The sequence below is a fragment of the Haliaeetus albicilla genome, chromosome 1 (genome assembly GCF_947461875.1).
Source record: "Haliaeetus albicilla chromosome 1, bHalAlb1.1, whole genome shotgun sequence".
NCBI classification, from domain to species: Eukaryota; Metazoa; Chordata; class Aves; order Accipitriformes; family Accipitridae; genus Haliaeetus; species Haliaeetus albicilla.
This window is the reverse complement of record NC_091483.1, coordinates 10,626,709-10,643,936: the sequence shown is the minus strand read 5'-3', so window position 1 is coordinate 10,643,936 and position 17,228 is coordinate 10,626,709. Positions and strand designations below refer to the sequence as shown.

The following is a 17,228-nucleotide window of genomic DNA, read 5'->3' as shown; positions in this document are numbered from 1 at the left end:
GTTATGTTTTGGGTTCAGTATGAGAAGAATGTTGATAACACACTGATGTTTTCACTTGTTGCTAAGTAGTGTTTAGAATAAGTCAAGGATTTTTCAGCTTCTCATGCCCAGCCAGCGAGAAGGCTGGAGGGGCACAAGAATTTTGGAGGGGACACAGCCAGGGCAGCTGACCCAAAGCGGCCAACGGGGTATTCCATACCATGGGATGTCATGCCCAGTATATAAACTGGGGGTAGTTGGCTGGGAGGGATCACTGCTCGGGAACTAACTGGGCATCGGTCGGCGAGTGGTGAGCAATTCCATTGTGCATCACTCGTTTTGTATATTCCAATGATGGTTTTATTATTATTATTATTATCATCATCATAATTATCATTATCATTATTATTTTCTTCCTTTCTGTCCTACTAAACTGTCTTTATCTCAACCCACAAGTTTTACTTTTCTTCCCGATTCTCTCCCCCATCCCACTGGGTGTGGGGGAGTGAGCGAGCAGCCGCGTGGTGCCTAGTTGCTGGCTGGGGTTAAACCACAGCAGTCCTTTTGGGAGGCGCATACCTGCTGCAGCATAGACTTATCTACAGCCACAGTCGCTCTGAGGTGCACCCGTTCCAACATGGCCTTACCCATGGCTGCAGTCCCTCAGGGTGTACCTGCTCTGTCGTGGGCTTATCCATGGCCACACAGAGGTAACATTCCCTTACTCTATGGGCCATCCCTATAAAATGTCTGTTGAGTTAATTTATTCCATGACTTTGGGCTCCATCTCTCATACCAGTTTTTCTGGGTAGGAAAAATGGTGTGAAGTCCAGCTGGTAAAGCGTGGGACTCTTAATCCCAGGGTTGTGGGTTCAAGCCCCACGCTGGGTGCCAGACACAACTGTCATCCAGCCAGCAACTAAGCACCACACAGCCATGACTGATGCCCAGTTAGTTCCCAAGCAGCAATGCCCTCCCCCCAGTTTATATACTAGGCATGACGTCACACGGTACGAAATACCAGTTTGGGTCAGCTGCCCTGGCTGTGTCCCCTCCAAAATTCTTGTGCCCCTCCAGCCTTCTCGCTGGCTGGGCATGAGAAGCTGAAAAATCCTTGACTTATTCTAAACACTACTTAGCAACAAGTGAAAACATCAGTGTGTTATCAACATTCTTCTCATACTGAACCCAAAACATAACACTATACCAGCCACTAGAAAGAAAATTAACTCTATCCCAGCCGAAACCGGGATAATACTGCAGGGATGCCTAATGGCTCTCTAGGAAGGCTCCCTAAACTACCTGTTCCAATAAACAAACATGTCAATGTCACGTTTTAGCTACTGGCAGTTCCTATTCCAGCTTTTGGATGCTATATCCATATAACTCTATTATAACCATCCCCTCCACCTCAGCTCAATTCTTTTCTAGGGCACAAGATAGAATATTATCCTTTCAAAAATTACTGCCCAGCTTTAAATTTCAGGGCTGTCATATGCAATATCTTGAATGCAGGTATTAGTAATGGTTCCCAGTGAGTTTCAGAGACAATACCATACAATTTTTATCAATAAAGATTTAATACAGCATTTGGAATCTTTCTTAAACTTGCTTTCAAATAAAGGTAATAAATATACTGGGGTTTTCTCACATATCAGAGGCAAAATGAGGAGGTTGCATTTTTCTAAATTGGGTTCCAACACAACATTAAAATGTTACTATGCTTTAATACACAGCAGTAAACATCTTTGCTTCTAATCTTTTTTTCAGAGATGATTTATCATTCTCTCTACTGTGGCCCTAAAAGATATTGAATTCTCCAGCATTTGACAGGAACAATCGCTTCTCCAGGCTTTTCTACTCCGGAAAGTTGGCACACAGTCAGCTAGAGTAGGGCTTTACAGAGCACTGACTGCTCTTCCTAACTGTCTGCGTGGACATTTTTAAGACAAAGTAAAAACACACAGAGCTAGTTTCAAATAGCTGGTGAATTTTAAATTCGCACCACAGCTGACTGCACTAACTTACCCAAGAAATGACGCATTAGTTCTTCCCACAAAGGGAAAACACTTTCGTAGCATGCAGAATAAGGCTTGCAGCTAACAATATTCCAGTACGGGGGTTGGAACCTGGCTGGAACTAACTTTTGGCAATAGGGCAAAGGTAGTCTATATTCAAATCCAGCTCCTGCATTAAGAAGAGCCCACGACACTGCCTTTCACTTTCAGACTTTAACCTCTGCTCATCTCAGACAGCCAGGCTTCTTGGGCAGCCTCATTCTTTCTGGAGGTTTTCTCTGCAGCTTCGGAAACCAGTGCTGAGTACAGGGAATTGCCAGTATTGCTTTTCCCCCTGGGTCATTTTTCATCTTTACTACGCTGTTCTTCTGAGTCTCCATATTTTATACAGAATCTATATATCTTTCTTTTTTTTTTCCCTTTTCCCCATTCCTTTGGAGCTTAAAAATTAAATGGTGCAACATACAGCGCCAATTACAAGAATGAGGGCTGCTCCCCCTTCTTTACTTTTTCTTTAGAGAGCAAACACAGTCCTCGAATTAAGGTTCTTCCATTCTGTGATGCAAATGCAACTTCAGGCATTAAGCAGATGGCACTACACACCCAGTGTTTACGTGACAGCTGCATCTCCTGAGATAAAGGCAGCTTCTTCCCTTCGCTACTCACTAGCCCCTTTGCCTTCCTTCTATAGGAAGCATCTGGATCTGACTGCTTGATAAGCTTCAGTTATCTTTCTGGCTCTAACAATTAACTCTTCTTTACCAGGCATCGTAAATTTGCCAAGACCCCTAGAAGGGGAGGGGATTTTAAATTTAATGCCTTTAGGCTGCCCCAGCCCGATGTTCAAAGGTTCTAAGTTTGGAAACAAAAGTTTTGCTTCCCATCACAAAGGAGAATTTCAACTTTTTTCAGTTGATAGAGCTGACGATAACAGAAATACTCAAGCATGGAGGTGAGCTGTTTACAGAGGTTACATGAAATTACGTTTATCAGCCAAGTCATGATTGGAGGAGAGGCTGAAATGTAAATTCCTAGGATTTTCAGGCATACATAAAAATGCTATCTCTTCAAATATATGCTCTGAAATGCGTCTCTAAGAACTTTTTTCTCGTTCATATAAAAATACACTTTGAATGACAGGGGATTCATAAGAACATCACTTAAGCAGATAGCAAAAAATTTCCCAAAAGAAGATTTCTGGTTTTTAACGTTCCTATGGTTTTGTATGTATTCTACTATTTTGCTGTCTCTGGATGATATTAGATTATTACTCCAAAAATATATGAGAAAAGCACCTCAAATAATTTGTAGTTGACAATGAAATATAATTTTACTGAAATATATCATGGCAACCTGGTAATTGAATCTTCTAAAATATGATTCTTCTGCATGTCAGTAAGAAGAACTGATGAGAAAAACCAGAAAAGACTGACTTACATGTGCAGTTCAAATTCATGAAACTTGGACGAATTTCAGTGAAAACTACTGCAATAGCCTCAGACCAGAGGCCTCACATACCCTCAGACCACAGGTCTGGAAGGGTTGGCAAAGGTATGTGAGATAGCTGCAGGCTGTGTTACTGAGAATGATTACACATTAAGCCATTTAAAATTTGTGTTAATATTGACCAATAATTGTAATTCCAATCTCATTGCTCTTGGCACACAATAAAGAACATAAAATACTATAATAACATGCTGTTTTCAGACGTGCTGATGTGCAGCTCAATTTTGAATTCGCTGAGGCTGGTACAGTTGGCACAGTTGTTTCTCAGGTAAAGGGTAGATTGAAAGGAGAAACAAATCACCTTGCTAGTCTTATGTCTAGGGTGATTTCTATCTTAGTTTACTGACAGAATCAGATGGTCTACCTTAAACATAATAACACAGTCAGTATTGCAAAATCAAGATTTTGATTTCCTGTCTGATGGAGCTTCCCATCCTGATGGATAACAGACAGATAACCAAAACAGAAGATATCCCAGCACCAGTCACTAGAGCAGTCCTAAAGAACATGACCGTGGAAGAGATCCTGCTCTTAGATACACAATTTAGCAAGACACTTCAGCCAATGTTTAGCTCTAAGCAGAGCTTTACATCCTTCCCTAAAGGCAGCAAAGCCTTTAAGCATATCTCTGTGTTTAAATATGTTCCTGAATCAGAGCCACAGCCAACTATCAGAAAGCATCTGTTCTTTGATGCTGCCTCAACCCTGTCTAGCTCCCAAATTTTCTGTTTAACATAGGAAATTTAAGTGTATGCCAAGACTTGTTTTCTAGAGTTATTTGTTACCAGGCTGCAGATGGCTAATGCTGCAATTTGTAATTCATACGAGCAACATTCCACCCATTGCATTTCTTAAACTGTATGCTCTTTAGATCAGGAATATATGATTGTTACTTAGGCCAAGAGAGCTTTGATCCTGACTGGGGCTGGAGAAAACTCCTATAGACTGAAAAGTAAATAGTAATAGGAAAAAAGACATTTGTACTACTAGTATGCTATTATGGTATGTGCGCTGACAACCTATTCAGCAAGAAATAGTAAGAACACTTGGGAACTCGACAAGTCTGGGGGTCTCAGTTACATAAATAACGTCAACTAAATGAAACTGTTTATTTTAATTTAATTGTAAAAAGACGTCAAAGGTGATGAAAAGAATTCTGAGGGGCAAATTTCTGAGACTGTAATGATGGATTAAAGATACAGGGTCAGACTGGCAGATGATATAAATTGTTGTTGAAGTCAATGGAGCTATGACAATTTCCTCTGCTGAGAATTTGTCCCATATATTATAAGTTCCTGATTATAAGATGAAAAGAAATAGAAGAACTATTAGGTTTAGTTTTAAATTGAAGCAGCCAATGTTATGATATTCTTGGTATGGATCAAGTAGCTGTCCTCCATACAGACCTTTTTATATCTTAAAAATTTTATGCATTATATGCAGATAAGTATTGCCAGAAGCACTTTCTATTACCAGATACTACTGTAACGAAAGATAGGGATAGAATTTGGAAGGAGACATTCATCATATTTCTTTCTTGAATTAGTTAATAAAAATTCTTTTAATGTGGCACTGAATACCAAGAGGGCTAAGCTTTTACATTAGCAGTATTGGTACTTTATGTCAGGACCTGTTTAAGAAAAGGCATTATTTCTCTTCGTAATTATTTCCTATTAATATTGCTAATAACATTGTACAGCATTTTAACAGAACTCTCCTTGATCAATTTTAAAAGTGGGAATGAAACTGCAGGCTAAAGTTGTTCTTTATAGCTAGCTCTCATTTGAAGTGGAAATGAGGGATTTTCTCTGACCTCGTTCTCTTTGTTCTTGTGGTGGTGGATAGTCACTTCTGGGGAGTGCATGAAATACAGTCATTGCTTTTGGCCCAATACCGCTATCTTTACATTGATAGTATTCATTTGCACAATTAATTACACTGAAATGCTGGGATTTCTAACAGAAATAAGGTGACAATGAAAGGCTAGGAGAATTAAGCCCTGCTGAGCTTTCAAGTAGCAAGAAGTCTAAGTCCCTGAGCTTACTCAAGAAAGCCTTTCGAACATGCTTAAGCCCCATTAAACTCAGTTGCTAGCCATAGCCCCTCTCTTTCGGAAGCTGTAACATTTTGAAGTTTAAACCAAAATCTTAACTGTAAGATTTAGGAGCCATATGAGCAGCAAAGACACAGCTGAAGCAGCCCCGTATCTAAAGCAGCAAAGAAATAGTTTTGTCCTGTGTACGTCTTTCCCTGAAATTGGTAAGATACGTTGGGAAATTACAGAAGTGCAGGTAACCAGACTTTTAAAAGGATTCCTGTAGTTCAGGAGGCCAAAGAAGCTCTGTAAGACATTTCCTTTTAGCATTTTTTTTAAAAAAAACAACTTAATTTGACAGAAGTTACAAGTAGAAATATGTATGCTGGTCTTTGCACATAGCTAAAACTATTGAACTTCTTAGGGTTATCCAACTCAAAGTCTAGAGAAACAAGGCAGAGCAGCAACAACTCACATTTCTGTACTTTCCTATTTATTATTCCTTCATTACTAATAATTAATTTGTGCAATAATTTAGCTTTAGCCACATCTCCTTGTAGCCCGATTAATTATCCTATTTCCTTATCTGTATTTTTTAAGAGTATGTAGCTACCATAAAAAACACTGATGATATGAGTGGTCCAAATTATGTACATTGTCCTTTACTATATATGATCCACGGCGTTCTGGAGATAAAATTGGAGTTGAGCTGTTTACATTAACAAGAAACAAACTACTCAAGAGAATCTCCTACTTAAAGCAGTAGGAGCATTGCCCAAGTAATGAATTTTGTTTCAAATTTAAACTTAAATTCTCCCTTGAGCTGCTCTTATATATATTGCTGGCACCAGAGGCATTTCCAGTATTCCATGTAATCCTCGCTTTCAAGTTTGTAGTAGTATAGCAGTGGCTGAATGTGTTAGCCACTCCGTCAGTCAATTGTTCTCAACACAGTCTAGCTAATTAAAATTTCTTACTAACACATTGCTCATTATCTAATCCAAATGAGAACTGGTGGGAACATTTGTGATGATATTTTAAAATTAATATATCAATAACAAACAACGCAATTGCCATACATTACTTCTAACATATCTTTAAGCCGTTACTGTATCTCAGTGAACTTATCAAGTTCATCTTGTTCAACTAATATTGATTATTAACTGTGAACATTGGTACAAAATTAAAAGTGTAATTATAAAAGCCTATCATTTCTTTGTATTACAGAATTATACATGTTACCATATTAATAATAATTGCTTGTTAATGCATCAGTTCTTTATTTTCAGAGATAAGGGAGCAAGCAGGCCCTTATTTTCAAGGTGTTAATGACTACATTTAAGTAGAAAAGGAAGCTTTAAACACATGGTTATTTATTTTACTTTTTCACAGGAAAGAAAAAAAACCTTAAGATATTAATGTTGAAAAAGCATAACTCAATACTGGGAAATACCATAAATAAAGCTGTCTAATCTTAACAAAGGGTTCTTTTCTATAGGCATTATAATAAAGTCTTTAATTATATGATCCTAACCTGCATTTTTATGTTCAGACAGTGAACAAGATGGCCAATGCCCAGAAATTAGTCATATTATCTTCAAGACCTTCATCTTACTTTTTCAGATATTGGAAGCTATAAAATTAATAAATGTAGGACTCGAGAGACCTAAAAGGCCGAACTAGTTAAAATTATTGGGTAGAATTTCTTGCACAAAAATTGTTTATTTGACAAAAAATGTTTCTTTTAAGGTCATTAACTTCGTGGAAGACTTGGATAATAAATTCAGAGAGTACTTCTTCGTTTTGATGTAGTTGAAATCTTTTGTTCTGAGCTGCTCAGCAATACATCATGCAAGTTTATAATTCCAGTTTTATACCAAGACTGAAAGAGCAATCTGTTTTTCAATGGGCTTTATTCCTACAGTTAAGGCACTGTAACACCAACTTAGAAAATGTATTTTATATCATCATCTGTCACAAGATTACCTTATGATTCAAAGCAAGTCATTTAAACCAGACTTTTGAGAGGAAAGATGTTCCTCATTTTCTGAGTGCTTATCTTGTCACAGCAAAGTTTTCATTTGCAAAAATGCAGCATAGTCACAGCTTCAACTGAGACTAATAGAAGTTGGGCTGTGAAAAAAATAAAGCAATAGCCTATGAAAATCTGTATGTAGATAATTCAAATTGGGCAAAAGCAATCTTAAATCTGCCTTTTTCTAAAGTCTGAGTTTTCTAAATGCAGTTATACTTAACAAATTGGTTTTATTTAAAAACAAATAAAATATAAAATGCAAATATCCTCATTTTGAACCGTTGGAAAACAACATCAAAAAACAGTTGGAATGCCAGCAATCAAAGGACAATTACGTTCAAATTACTATTCATGTCTGAATGGTTTATGGCTAATTCCTAGGAGGAAAATCAGTCTCCGGTGATTTGCCTGAGGTTTAGGGAGTGCATATGATAGTGTTCAGAACTTTCCACCTATTTTATGTACTAAGCTCGTCTTTTCTGCTGTGACAGTCCATCCAATACCAGTCACATCCCGTATCAAAAGTAAAAATACCAGATCAAACTAGTATCCTCCTGTTGCACTTCCTGCCTCCAGGATTAAGTAAACACTTAATAATTCTGAGGGATGCGAAAACACCAAAGCTGAAAAAGTGTGTAAGATACTGCTAAGTTTAAGATTGAAACCTGTATTTAGTCATCCAGGTAAGAGAACCACATAGGGGCACCTCTTTCTGAGCTGGAAGTGATTATTGTTTGCCTCGCTTATTCCTCTGACCCATTCTAGATATACATTTTAAGGTGGGATAAATTGTGCAGTGAGGGTTCTGCTCCCCCTTCACTGCCTGCAGAGGAAATCTAGATGACTAGTTTAGATTAGTTGCCTAACCTGTGAACACCAAAATAACATGATGTGAACATCAGCAACCTCCCATTAGCATCTGTCTAGGAGTGGAGGAATAAAGAAGGAATTTCTTCCTATACAGAATGAGTAACATGTGATTTCCCATATCATTTTGGCATAGGAAATTGTTGAAATTATTCAACAATCAATTTGCATGTCTTCCTGTCAATAGTACTTTTAGGGCATTCAGGCATTTTATCGCAGTGCAAATCTCCAGAGTGTTCTTTTGTCTCTGATTTTCCCCAGGATTTGGGATTTTCCCCATTTTTCCTGTTCTGCTACAGCCCTAGTAGTTTACCCACTTGTTATATTGCAATGAGAGAGGAGGAGATAGAGGCCATGTCACTGATGCCTGCTCACATGATTTAACAGAGATGAGGGAAGAGGAGTATCTCTCTCTCTGTAACCTGTCCCTTTAAAAAATAATAACAATCTGATCATCTTTACTAAATTACAGGACTTTTAACCAGTGTTTCCACCTATTTTGCTGTGCAGATTTGCTCCTTCAACACTGAAGTGAGCTGAAACAGTGACTTACAGCCTGCTTACTTCCTACCTGAAAGTACCATTTTTCAACAATCTTGTCACCCAAGATTAAAAGGCAAAAAACCACAAAAGGTCATTAATAAAATGATCGCTTTCTAACTTTGTTCTTACCTGTTGTCAATTACTTTGAGACCTTAGTACACCTCTTTTTTTCAGCAACAAAGTAGTAAAATGTTTGTGGATAAGATACAATTCTTTTTTTTTTTTTTTTTTTTTTTTTTTTAATTCTTTTGCAGCTCTACAGTTTACCCAGTAGCTGTAGGTGCTTTTTGCCTGGAAGCAACATTGACAGTCCAATTCACGTCCTGTTGTCCCACAAGTTGTAGTTCTCTGCCCTGAGCACTTCTGGTACTCCTTTTCTGTATGGGGAATAGACAGTAAATAGTTAAGTGTCTCCCACTGAAAGCCCCCAAAAAAGGAAGAAACAACCTGATGCGGACTCGATGCCCACGGAACGATAAACAACAGGTTTTCTTGAAGCAGCCTTGAATATCTGTGGCTACGTTTTGGCATGCTCTTTCAAAAATGGTCTACAGCATTTTAAATTCCTTCCTGTTAGCTGGGCCCTATGAAGTGTTTTGGTTCATTTTTCTCCCCTCTCTGATACACAAGGGTTTGTGAGAAAAAATAGAGAGAAAAGAGTAGTTCTTTTAAGAGTTTTCTGTACAGTAACAGTAATCAGCCATTATATGAGACCGTACGTTTTCCTTCTCCTTTATGTCTAAAGATTTCTCATCGTAATTAACTGACAACAGCAATAATTAAACAAACAAACAAACAAACAAACACACTCTTCTACCAAAGTAACATTCTTGATGAATTGTGTCGATAGGGTTTTTTTCTTATTGCTCACCATGTGTCTGAGTGGCCAGCACCAAGCAATTAAAAGAGACAGCCGTATGAACTACATACTGCATGTTACAGAAAAAAAAGGTTGGCAATCTGAGCCTGGATTTCCAGTGCTCTTTGATGCCTGCCATGAAAATAATTTATGCAAATAAGTAGCACACAAGCAGTGAACATGATCAGCAGGAACTCATCCTTCTGCTTTTATTCATATAAAAGGCTGTTCCTCTATTTCAGCTGTCTGTCGGTATTTGTTTTTGTTATCACCATCCACTGTTCAAAAATTATGTGATAAAGTACCTGTTTCCTGCAAAACCGGGCTAGTGGGGCAGCTAAACAGCTTTCTACCAGTTACTGTTTCACAGAAAATGATGGGATGAATTAAAGGGCTTTCATATTATACGCTTGCTAGCAGGGACACTGAAATTCAGCTTGAGTATCTGATAGCTACGGAAATCTCCATAAGTCAAAAGACAAGAACAACGTGAAGAGAACTTTTTTGTTGCAATAGGCTTTTCCGTGACGGTTAAGCTACCCACCTTCAAGCTGTCTCACAAAGCCTGGGCCTCTGGTTTCTTGTTTCAACTCAATCCTGGAGCTCTTAGCTTTCCAGGTTGGTTACGTGTGAAGCAGTCATGCTCTAATTCCTGGAAGAAATGGAGAAAACACAGCATGAGATGGCTGATCGATGACAAGTAAATATGATAGAGGAACTGCTTTAACATTATATTTACATATATAGATATGAAAATAAATAAAAGTGTGAAGAATGAAAGTAAATCTCTCGTGCTGATATAGCCAAGTCTTTTACTTTCCTTACCAGCTTCACGTGGAAGTGATTCACTTCTGCTGGGTTAGTTTTCTGATAGTTTGGTGGGCTGACTCAGAGGCTCAACTGTGCAGTCCAGCTAGTTTGAGGGAAGAAGACAGAATGGTAGAGCTGAAAGCAGGAACAAAAAAAAAAACGGGGAGTAAAGGAAGTGGGACAATAGGATTTTTCCCTTTTACTAGAAGTGCTGTTGGAGCAGATCAGCTTTCCCGTCAGACTAAAATTAAGAAAACGTGTTACCTGAAAGGTGCAAAGAACTCACCTTAAAGCCAAATGGAAGGTAACTATGTGTTTCACTGATTCAGTTGTCAGCCTCTGTCTTCTGAGACAATAGCTCTTTTCTTAAGCTTTGCAGTGTTAAAAACTCTTTTTTGCTTTTGCCATAAGGTTTGCCAGGAGTTGAGAAACATCTTAGCAGTGAATTCACTGAAGGCTTTTATTTTGTTCACAACGGTGGTGCTGAACCCTGGAACAGGGGCATTGGTCCCTGGGAATGTTCCTGCTTCGGCTCTGCGAAGCTGCGGAGCCACGTCTGGAGGTCGGTAACACCAGGTACTGACTAAAACCAGAGTCAGAGTTAGCACACGCGTAAATTGCTTGGTTGCCATCAGAGCAATGACGAGAAGACACGAGACTCGCATGAACCCTTCAGAACCGTGTCAGTGATGGTACAAACACCGCGGAGAGCCTTAGAGTTTAAGGAGAGGTGTATTGGAGAAAGATCATGTAAGTGGTGGAGAAGAGGTCATGAAATTCAAAGGAAATGGGTCAAGGGTTTTCAATAAAATTGGGGTAAATATTAGTTAGTGTGTATGATATGTGAACTGAAAAGGAAGGTAGGTTTTTTGAGGTGCAGTAATATTTTTTGCGTGCAGTATTTCCTGATGAGGAACTGCAGATACATTTAAATTTTGCCATTTACTGGAAAACTCATAAAGAAGGACAGAGCAATATCAGCATCCATGTTTTTTTCCAGAGCAAATGCTTTCTCAGCAATATGAACGATCACTTTCGTGCCCTCAGAGAGGCAAATTTAATCCAGTGTTCTGAGACTGCTTGTTTTCTGACATTGTGTTTATAGTGAAAGCAAGTGATTATTAAGAAAACTGATTAATCAATTGGCACAAGTTTACGGGAAGACTCATTTAACTTGGCACTCGGGGGATGCTGTACTGTAGCTGTATTGCATGTTTCAGAGCTCAGGGAGCAATATACCCACCAAAGAAGAGAATGAAGCAGTTTGTTTGCTTGTGTCCACAGTAAAATAACTTTATTAGGAATAATTAATAGGACTTCAAAAATAACAATCTTAAAATAACAGTTTCCAGCCATAGAAGTCATTAATTTTCTACTAAGTGAGGAGTATGTGTGGCAAAAAGCCTGACACATTATTACATTCCTCCAGCATTGTGGTTTCCATCATTTCTTTGAAATCCATACCTTTCATGCACAGTTCATTAACACTGATCAAAGCATGTGTCTTTCTAATAAAGTCAATTTTTCCTCATAATCTTTTGTAGATGTTTCACTTCATGTAATATTTTGGATGTTCTTTATCCTGAAGTCTCATTTTTAATGTGTGGCTGTGGTCAGAGAAGTGACAGTATATAAATGACATCTTGGTTTACTATATTTATTCTCTCTCAATGACGTCCATAGCAAGTTTCTCACTTTACAAGTCAAAACAAGATTTTGGTAACTGCCAATACTGTACTTTCAAACTGGTGCCTGGAAAATCAGCTGTTTGTCTCACTGCAATGTCTGTGCTAAAACATAGCATTTCTTCATGCCATATAAGATTCACTTTCAAAAGTAAAGTAATTTCTAAACTTGCAATCAAGATATTGCATGTACAAATCTCAGTAATGACTGAAGAGTTGCACCTCTCACTAAGCAGCAAGGTGTGTGGTGGTCTGAATTTTATATAGGAATATCTGCTTTGCACATTGGAAAGACTGAAACCTGGCTGTTTGGCCCCTACGACTGGCTCTGATTAATTTCTGACTCCTGATGAAGGTGGTAGTTAAGTACATCCACATCTTTTATTGTGGGATTTCAGTAGGGTTTGAGGATATGATGAATATCCTGAAGCAACATCTCTAGTAATGGAAAGTAAAAAAACAAAACAAACTTGAACTGGGTAAGATGAGGTCAAAAGTGACAGCAGAATCAGCAGACAACACTCTGGAGGTTAAGTGCATGATGATAAAGAAAAATATTAGGAAAAAATAAAGACAACTGAAAAACATGCAGTCAAATCGGTACTCCTGCTCCACCCAAAATTTCTTTGCTAAGTCCAGTTTTGTTACCTTCTCTGGTAGGGAATGATCTTGATCTCCTCATTCCACAGATTTTCTCTTGATTGCACTGGCACCGCTCGTAAGTATAGCACTGCAGCTCTGCATTAGAAGAGATAAGCATAGACTTGATTCTTTCTCACTTTTGTTATTTAAAAATATCTAAAGTTTCATCATTAAGATAGAGGAAGAAACCCTTTCCAGGCAGAGACTGCAAGACAAAAAAAATTTTGTGACTGCAAAATTCAATAATTATTTACTAGAGGTAGAAGAACAATGCATTCATTTTGAAATGGCAGCATTTACTGATACAGGTAACTACAAGTAATTTCTCGGTGCTTGCTGAAGAATCTGTTTTTATTTTTTCAGGAGGGCTCTTTTTGTTATGCTTTACATACATTAACAGCAGCCTTAGTAGGGAATCAACAGTTTTATGTCTACTAATAAACTTCCCAGTTCCAGATTATTATTTTGTTGTTAAACTATACACCATATCATTGAAAGGCATTACAGAGGTTTCTCTGCTACTTCTCTTTAATGTTGTTGTAAATAATGGTGTGTATATGTCAGTTTAGGGTGAAGCTTAAATCCTCTGCTTTGTCAGTGATAAAAACAGATAAAGATTTCTTGAGAGGTTGTTTAACATTAATGTTTCCACCTGCTTCACCTTTAAAATTGTGCACTTGTGAAAAAGTATGATAAAAAGAGAGCTATTTTGGTATGCTGTGAGGTACATTAACTCATGGAAGAGCTTGTAGTATTTAAAATGTAGAATGCACAAAATGTATATATAACATATAGACATATTTATATGACTAAAGAATTGTTATAAGACTGTAGATACGAAGAAATACAAAGACAGATGCAATAGTAGGATGTATTCAATAGCACTAATTATGTAAGGGCTGAAAATATCTCATATTCCCCTGTTTTACCATGCTAATAACCTTCTAAATGTTTATCATAAAGATTTTCCATGCATGTTTTCTGCCTGAAGAGGCGTGTTATTAATTATTATTACCATTTGCTTGAAAAAAAAAATTGGTCTTCTGTGAGGTTAAGTGTGAAAAAACATAGCCTCCATCCTTTAAAAGAAAACATTAATCCCATTTTCAAATCAGGTTTCAAAACATGGCTGAAATTTGAGACTTTATAACTGGGATGAACATAATCTTATTTGTAGAAGTTAGGGATGGGAAACAGCAGGTCAACCAGATTAGCATAGTGATTCCAGAAGCACATATGTTGGGCTAGCACATTTTTAGGTTTTTGGAGACTGACAAAGCAGTATTCAACCAGCCATCATCCCAACATTATGGGATTCTTCCACCCCTGGTCGTCTCTTGAGAAGGAGCTCTTGAATCCTTCGTATAGACAGCTGGATGCCTCACGTGAGGAATTTACTTCTCTCTTTCTTGTGCCATTCCCTTTAAATTCAAGGGGATGGAAACAGAATAGCCCAGACTTCAAAATTAGAGCTATCATGGTATCTACATATCCGGGCACTTGATTTATGCCTCCAGAAACTGGTGGAGTTTTCCTGTAGCTGTATCATGACTTTTAGTTTGTTGACAGACCAATCTGTTGTAACAAATGGTGGTGACACTTCAGAGGGCTGGGCAGCTTTCTTCTTTCCATCAGTGGCTCCCTGCACGGTCAAGCAAGAGCAATATCGTGCTCTGCTGGAAGCCCATTTTAGGTTTCCTGCACTGGAAGAAGGTTCACACATACTGATCTTCCAGCAAAAATGGAAATATGAAAAACAGACTGAGCAGCTCTCCATGACTGAAAAGCTTGCAGTACAGTCAGAAAAAGGAAAATACCACAGGCTGATTTTTTAAAACTGTGTTTCTATTTTCTCTGTTTCTGATGCAATGACACATACAGTTCTTGACAGCACATTAATCCAATATGCAGCAGGATGCTTTCCTTTTTTTTCTTTTTTCCTTCTGAATTTGGTATGCAACTTGGCCTCCTATGTCTAGCATGGGAGAAATCCACACCAGAAGATGATTTTTGCAGGTGAGGCAGTGAATTCCCAATGTCAGAAGCAGTAAACTGTGCAAACTCAAGTCGAAGGCAGGCAGAATTGCTCACTGGATAGGACAGATGGCTTGTGGGTACTGGCTGTCCCTGATCTGCAGGATGCATTTTTTTGAAATCACAGTACCTCTTCATAACCTGGGTTCTACTTGATTTTAGTTTTTTAGGTCACCTGCCACATGGGGGGGGACAGGGTGTCAGAAAAATGTCCCTTGAAAAGTACGAGGTAGATGCCTGAAAGCTTTTTAACATGGGAAGGATAGAGTCCAGGCTCATTAATGCTTTTATAAGTCTATATTCACTTCAGTAAAGCCAATGTTACTCTATATCACACAACTGCTATGTCCAAACAGATAGTTAGATGATAAAAAGACCTCACACTTTAGAAAATAATCAGTCTCTTGGAGATCCTGACAGTGCATGTAATGTAAAAATACCAATTTCACTGAGAACTTAGAAGGGCCCCCAGGATGTGGTAGATGATTCTGCCTTCCAGTTTTCCCCAGGGTGGAAGCCTGTCGCTCTTGATGTATGACACAGACTAGGAGCTCTCAGTAGTGCCTACTCAACATACAAATGACAGATGTAAGTTTTAACCTCGAGATAATAAAAACCAAGAGAGAAACATAGCTGCATGCAGAACCTCATTCGCAAATCCTGCCCTGAAAACAGAGATGTAAAGAAGAGTCCCAGCCCTATCAGCAGCACCTTGACCAGTAGGCCACATCATCAGGCAGAAGAAAAGAAACTCTACTTTGGGCATCTGCGGGCTTTTCTATTGTTATGGTGTACATCCTTCCCGAGACCCAGGAGGCCCAGTCAGAGCACTGAAGCCCAAGTGTACTTCAATGCAAAGTACATCAGACATACCCACATCTCCTTCTCACGCCGTTTGTAGGAAGAGTTGGGAAAAGAAGCGGACGTGAATTTCATTACTAGTCCACCTGGCTTGTAGAGAAATAAATACAATTTGATACCCCATTTTAATAATATTCAGAAATGTGCAGACGAACGCTGAAAAGTAAAGTAAGGGTATCAGGATTTATTTTCAGCCTTTCTGTTCAATATATTGTGTGCCATCACACATTATCTTTTATTATACACACAAGTCTCTTTAGAACACTGTTTCTATATTTCTTGCAAATGGGAGACAGCTCCTTCTAGGTTATTATTTTATTGATATAGTGCCATAAGTGCACGCAGCAAATGTCCATAAAGTGTTGTTTCAATAGATCTTTTTTACTGTGGGCTTTTTCTCAGGTGGTTTCCTCAATTCATGCTTACCTAATCATATTTCCTCTGATCACAAGCCTTTGATAATCAAGGCACTAAGTACTATGTGTTTAACTTGTGTCTTTTTTTCTTGAAAAATACCTCTTTCAAGATGCCTTGAGGAAAAATAAGTGTTCATTCCTCTGCTGCATTGCTGTTTATTGAAGCCTGACCCACTGAGTTCAATCAAAGTCTGTCCACAGTCTTTATAAGAAATCCAAGGAGGAACCCTTAGGAGAAGAGAAGTGTTGCTTTTGGCAGAATCCTTTGTGCTCTTCAATATTTTATGAAGGAAAATAAACAGGCTCATGAGAAGGACAATGTACTTTGGCATTCCACGTATTACAGTCCCGTCAGAGCAAATATAAGCTACTTGTTGAGTCTTTATACAATGTGGTTTCATAACCACCATGATCTAAATACTTGACCTATCAGGCAATAAAAGCAGTCTCTTGCAGTGACAGGACTGTTAAAGCAGCATCATGACATAAGCAAAAGCAATTGCAGTTTCCAGAGATACCATGTATAGCTCAATAACCTAAAGCCTTCAGGCTGTGGAGGAGGACCAGAAGGTAGGTCAGAAAGCATCTGTCAATAATTTAAGTAAGAGAGCAGCACAAAAGAAAGCACAGAACAATTCAAACTATGTGAGAAGGAATAAGTTGTTATATAGAATTCATATTAATAACAGACCATAAGAAATTAATTAAGAAGTTTCTATAATAAGAATACAAATAGGTATTAAACATGCTAATTAACTTACCATTAAAAGGGTTTTGGGGCGGGTCAGTGGATTTGTAGCATATGAGACTGATTCTTTGTTTCCTCCAGAAACAAAGTTTATAATCTATCATGCTGTCAGTATAATTTTGTTCACGTGCATGTCAGTCTGTCTGTTGTCTCAGAATTTGATATAAAGGTTAAAGTCCTAAAGATAATT

General features: G+C 38.2%; 1 long non-coding RNA gene across 2 annotated transcripts; it reads right to left on the bottom strand.

Moving 5' to 3' along the window:
- Positions 1 to 9,259: 9,259 nt before the first annotated feature.
- On the bottom strand, positions 9,260 to 13,139 carry LOC138684456 (uncharacterized). Of its 2 annotated transcripts, none has more exons than XR_011323744.1 (5): positions 12,986 to 13,139; positions 10,939 to 11,235; positions 10,668 to 10,787; positions 10,387 to 10,494; positions 9,260 to 9,360 (listed from the first exon to the last, which is right to left on the bottom strand). It is a non-coding gene; the product is annotated as an uncharacterized lncRNA (long non-coding RNA). The 2 variants fall into 2 exon arrangements; XR_011323753.1 differs by having other exon boundaries at positions 10,939 to 11,194.
- Between the last annotated feature and the right edge of the window lie 4,089 nt (positions 13,140 to 17,228).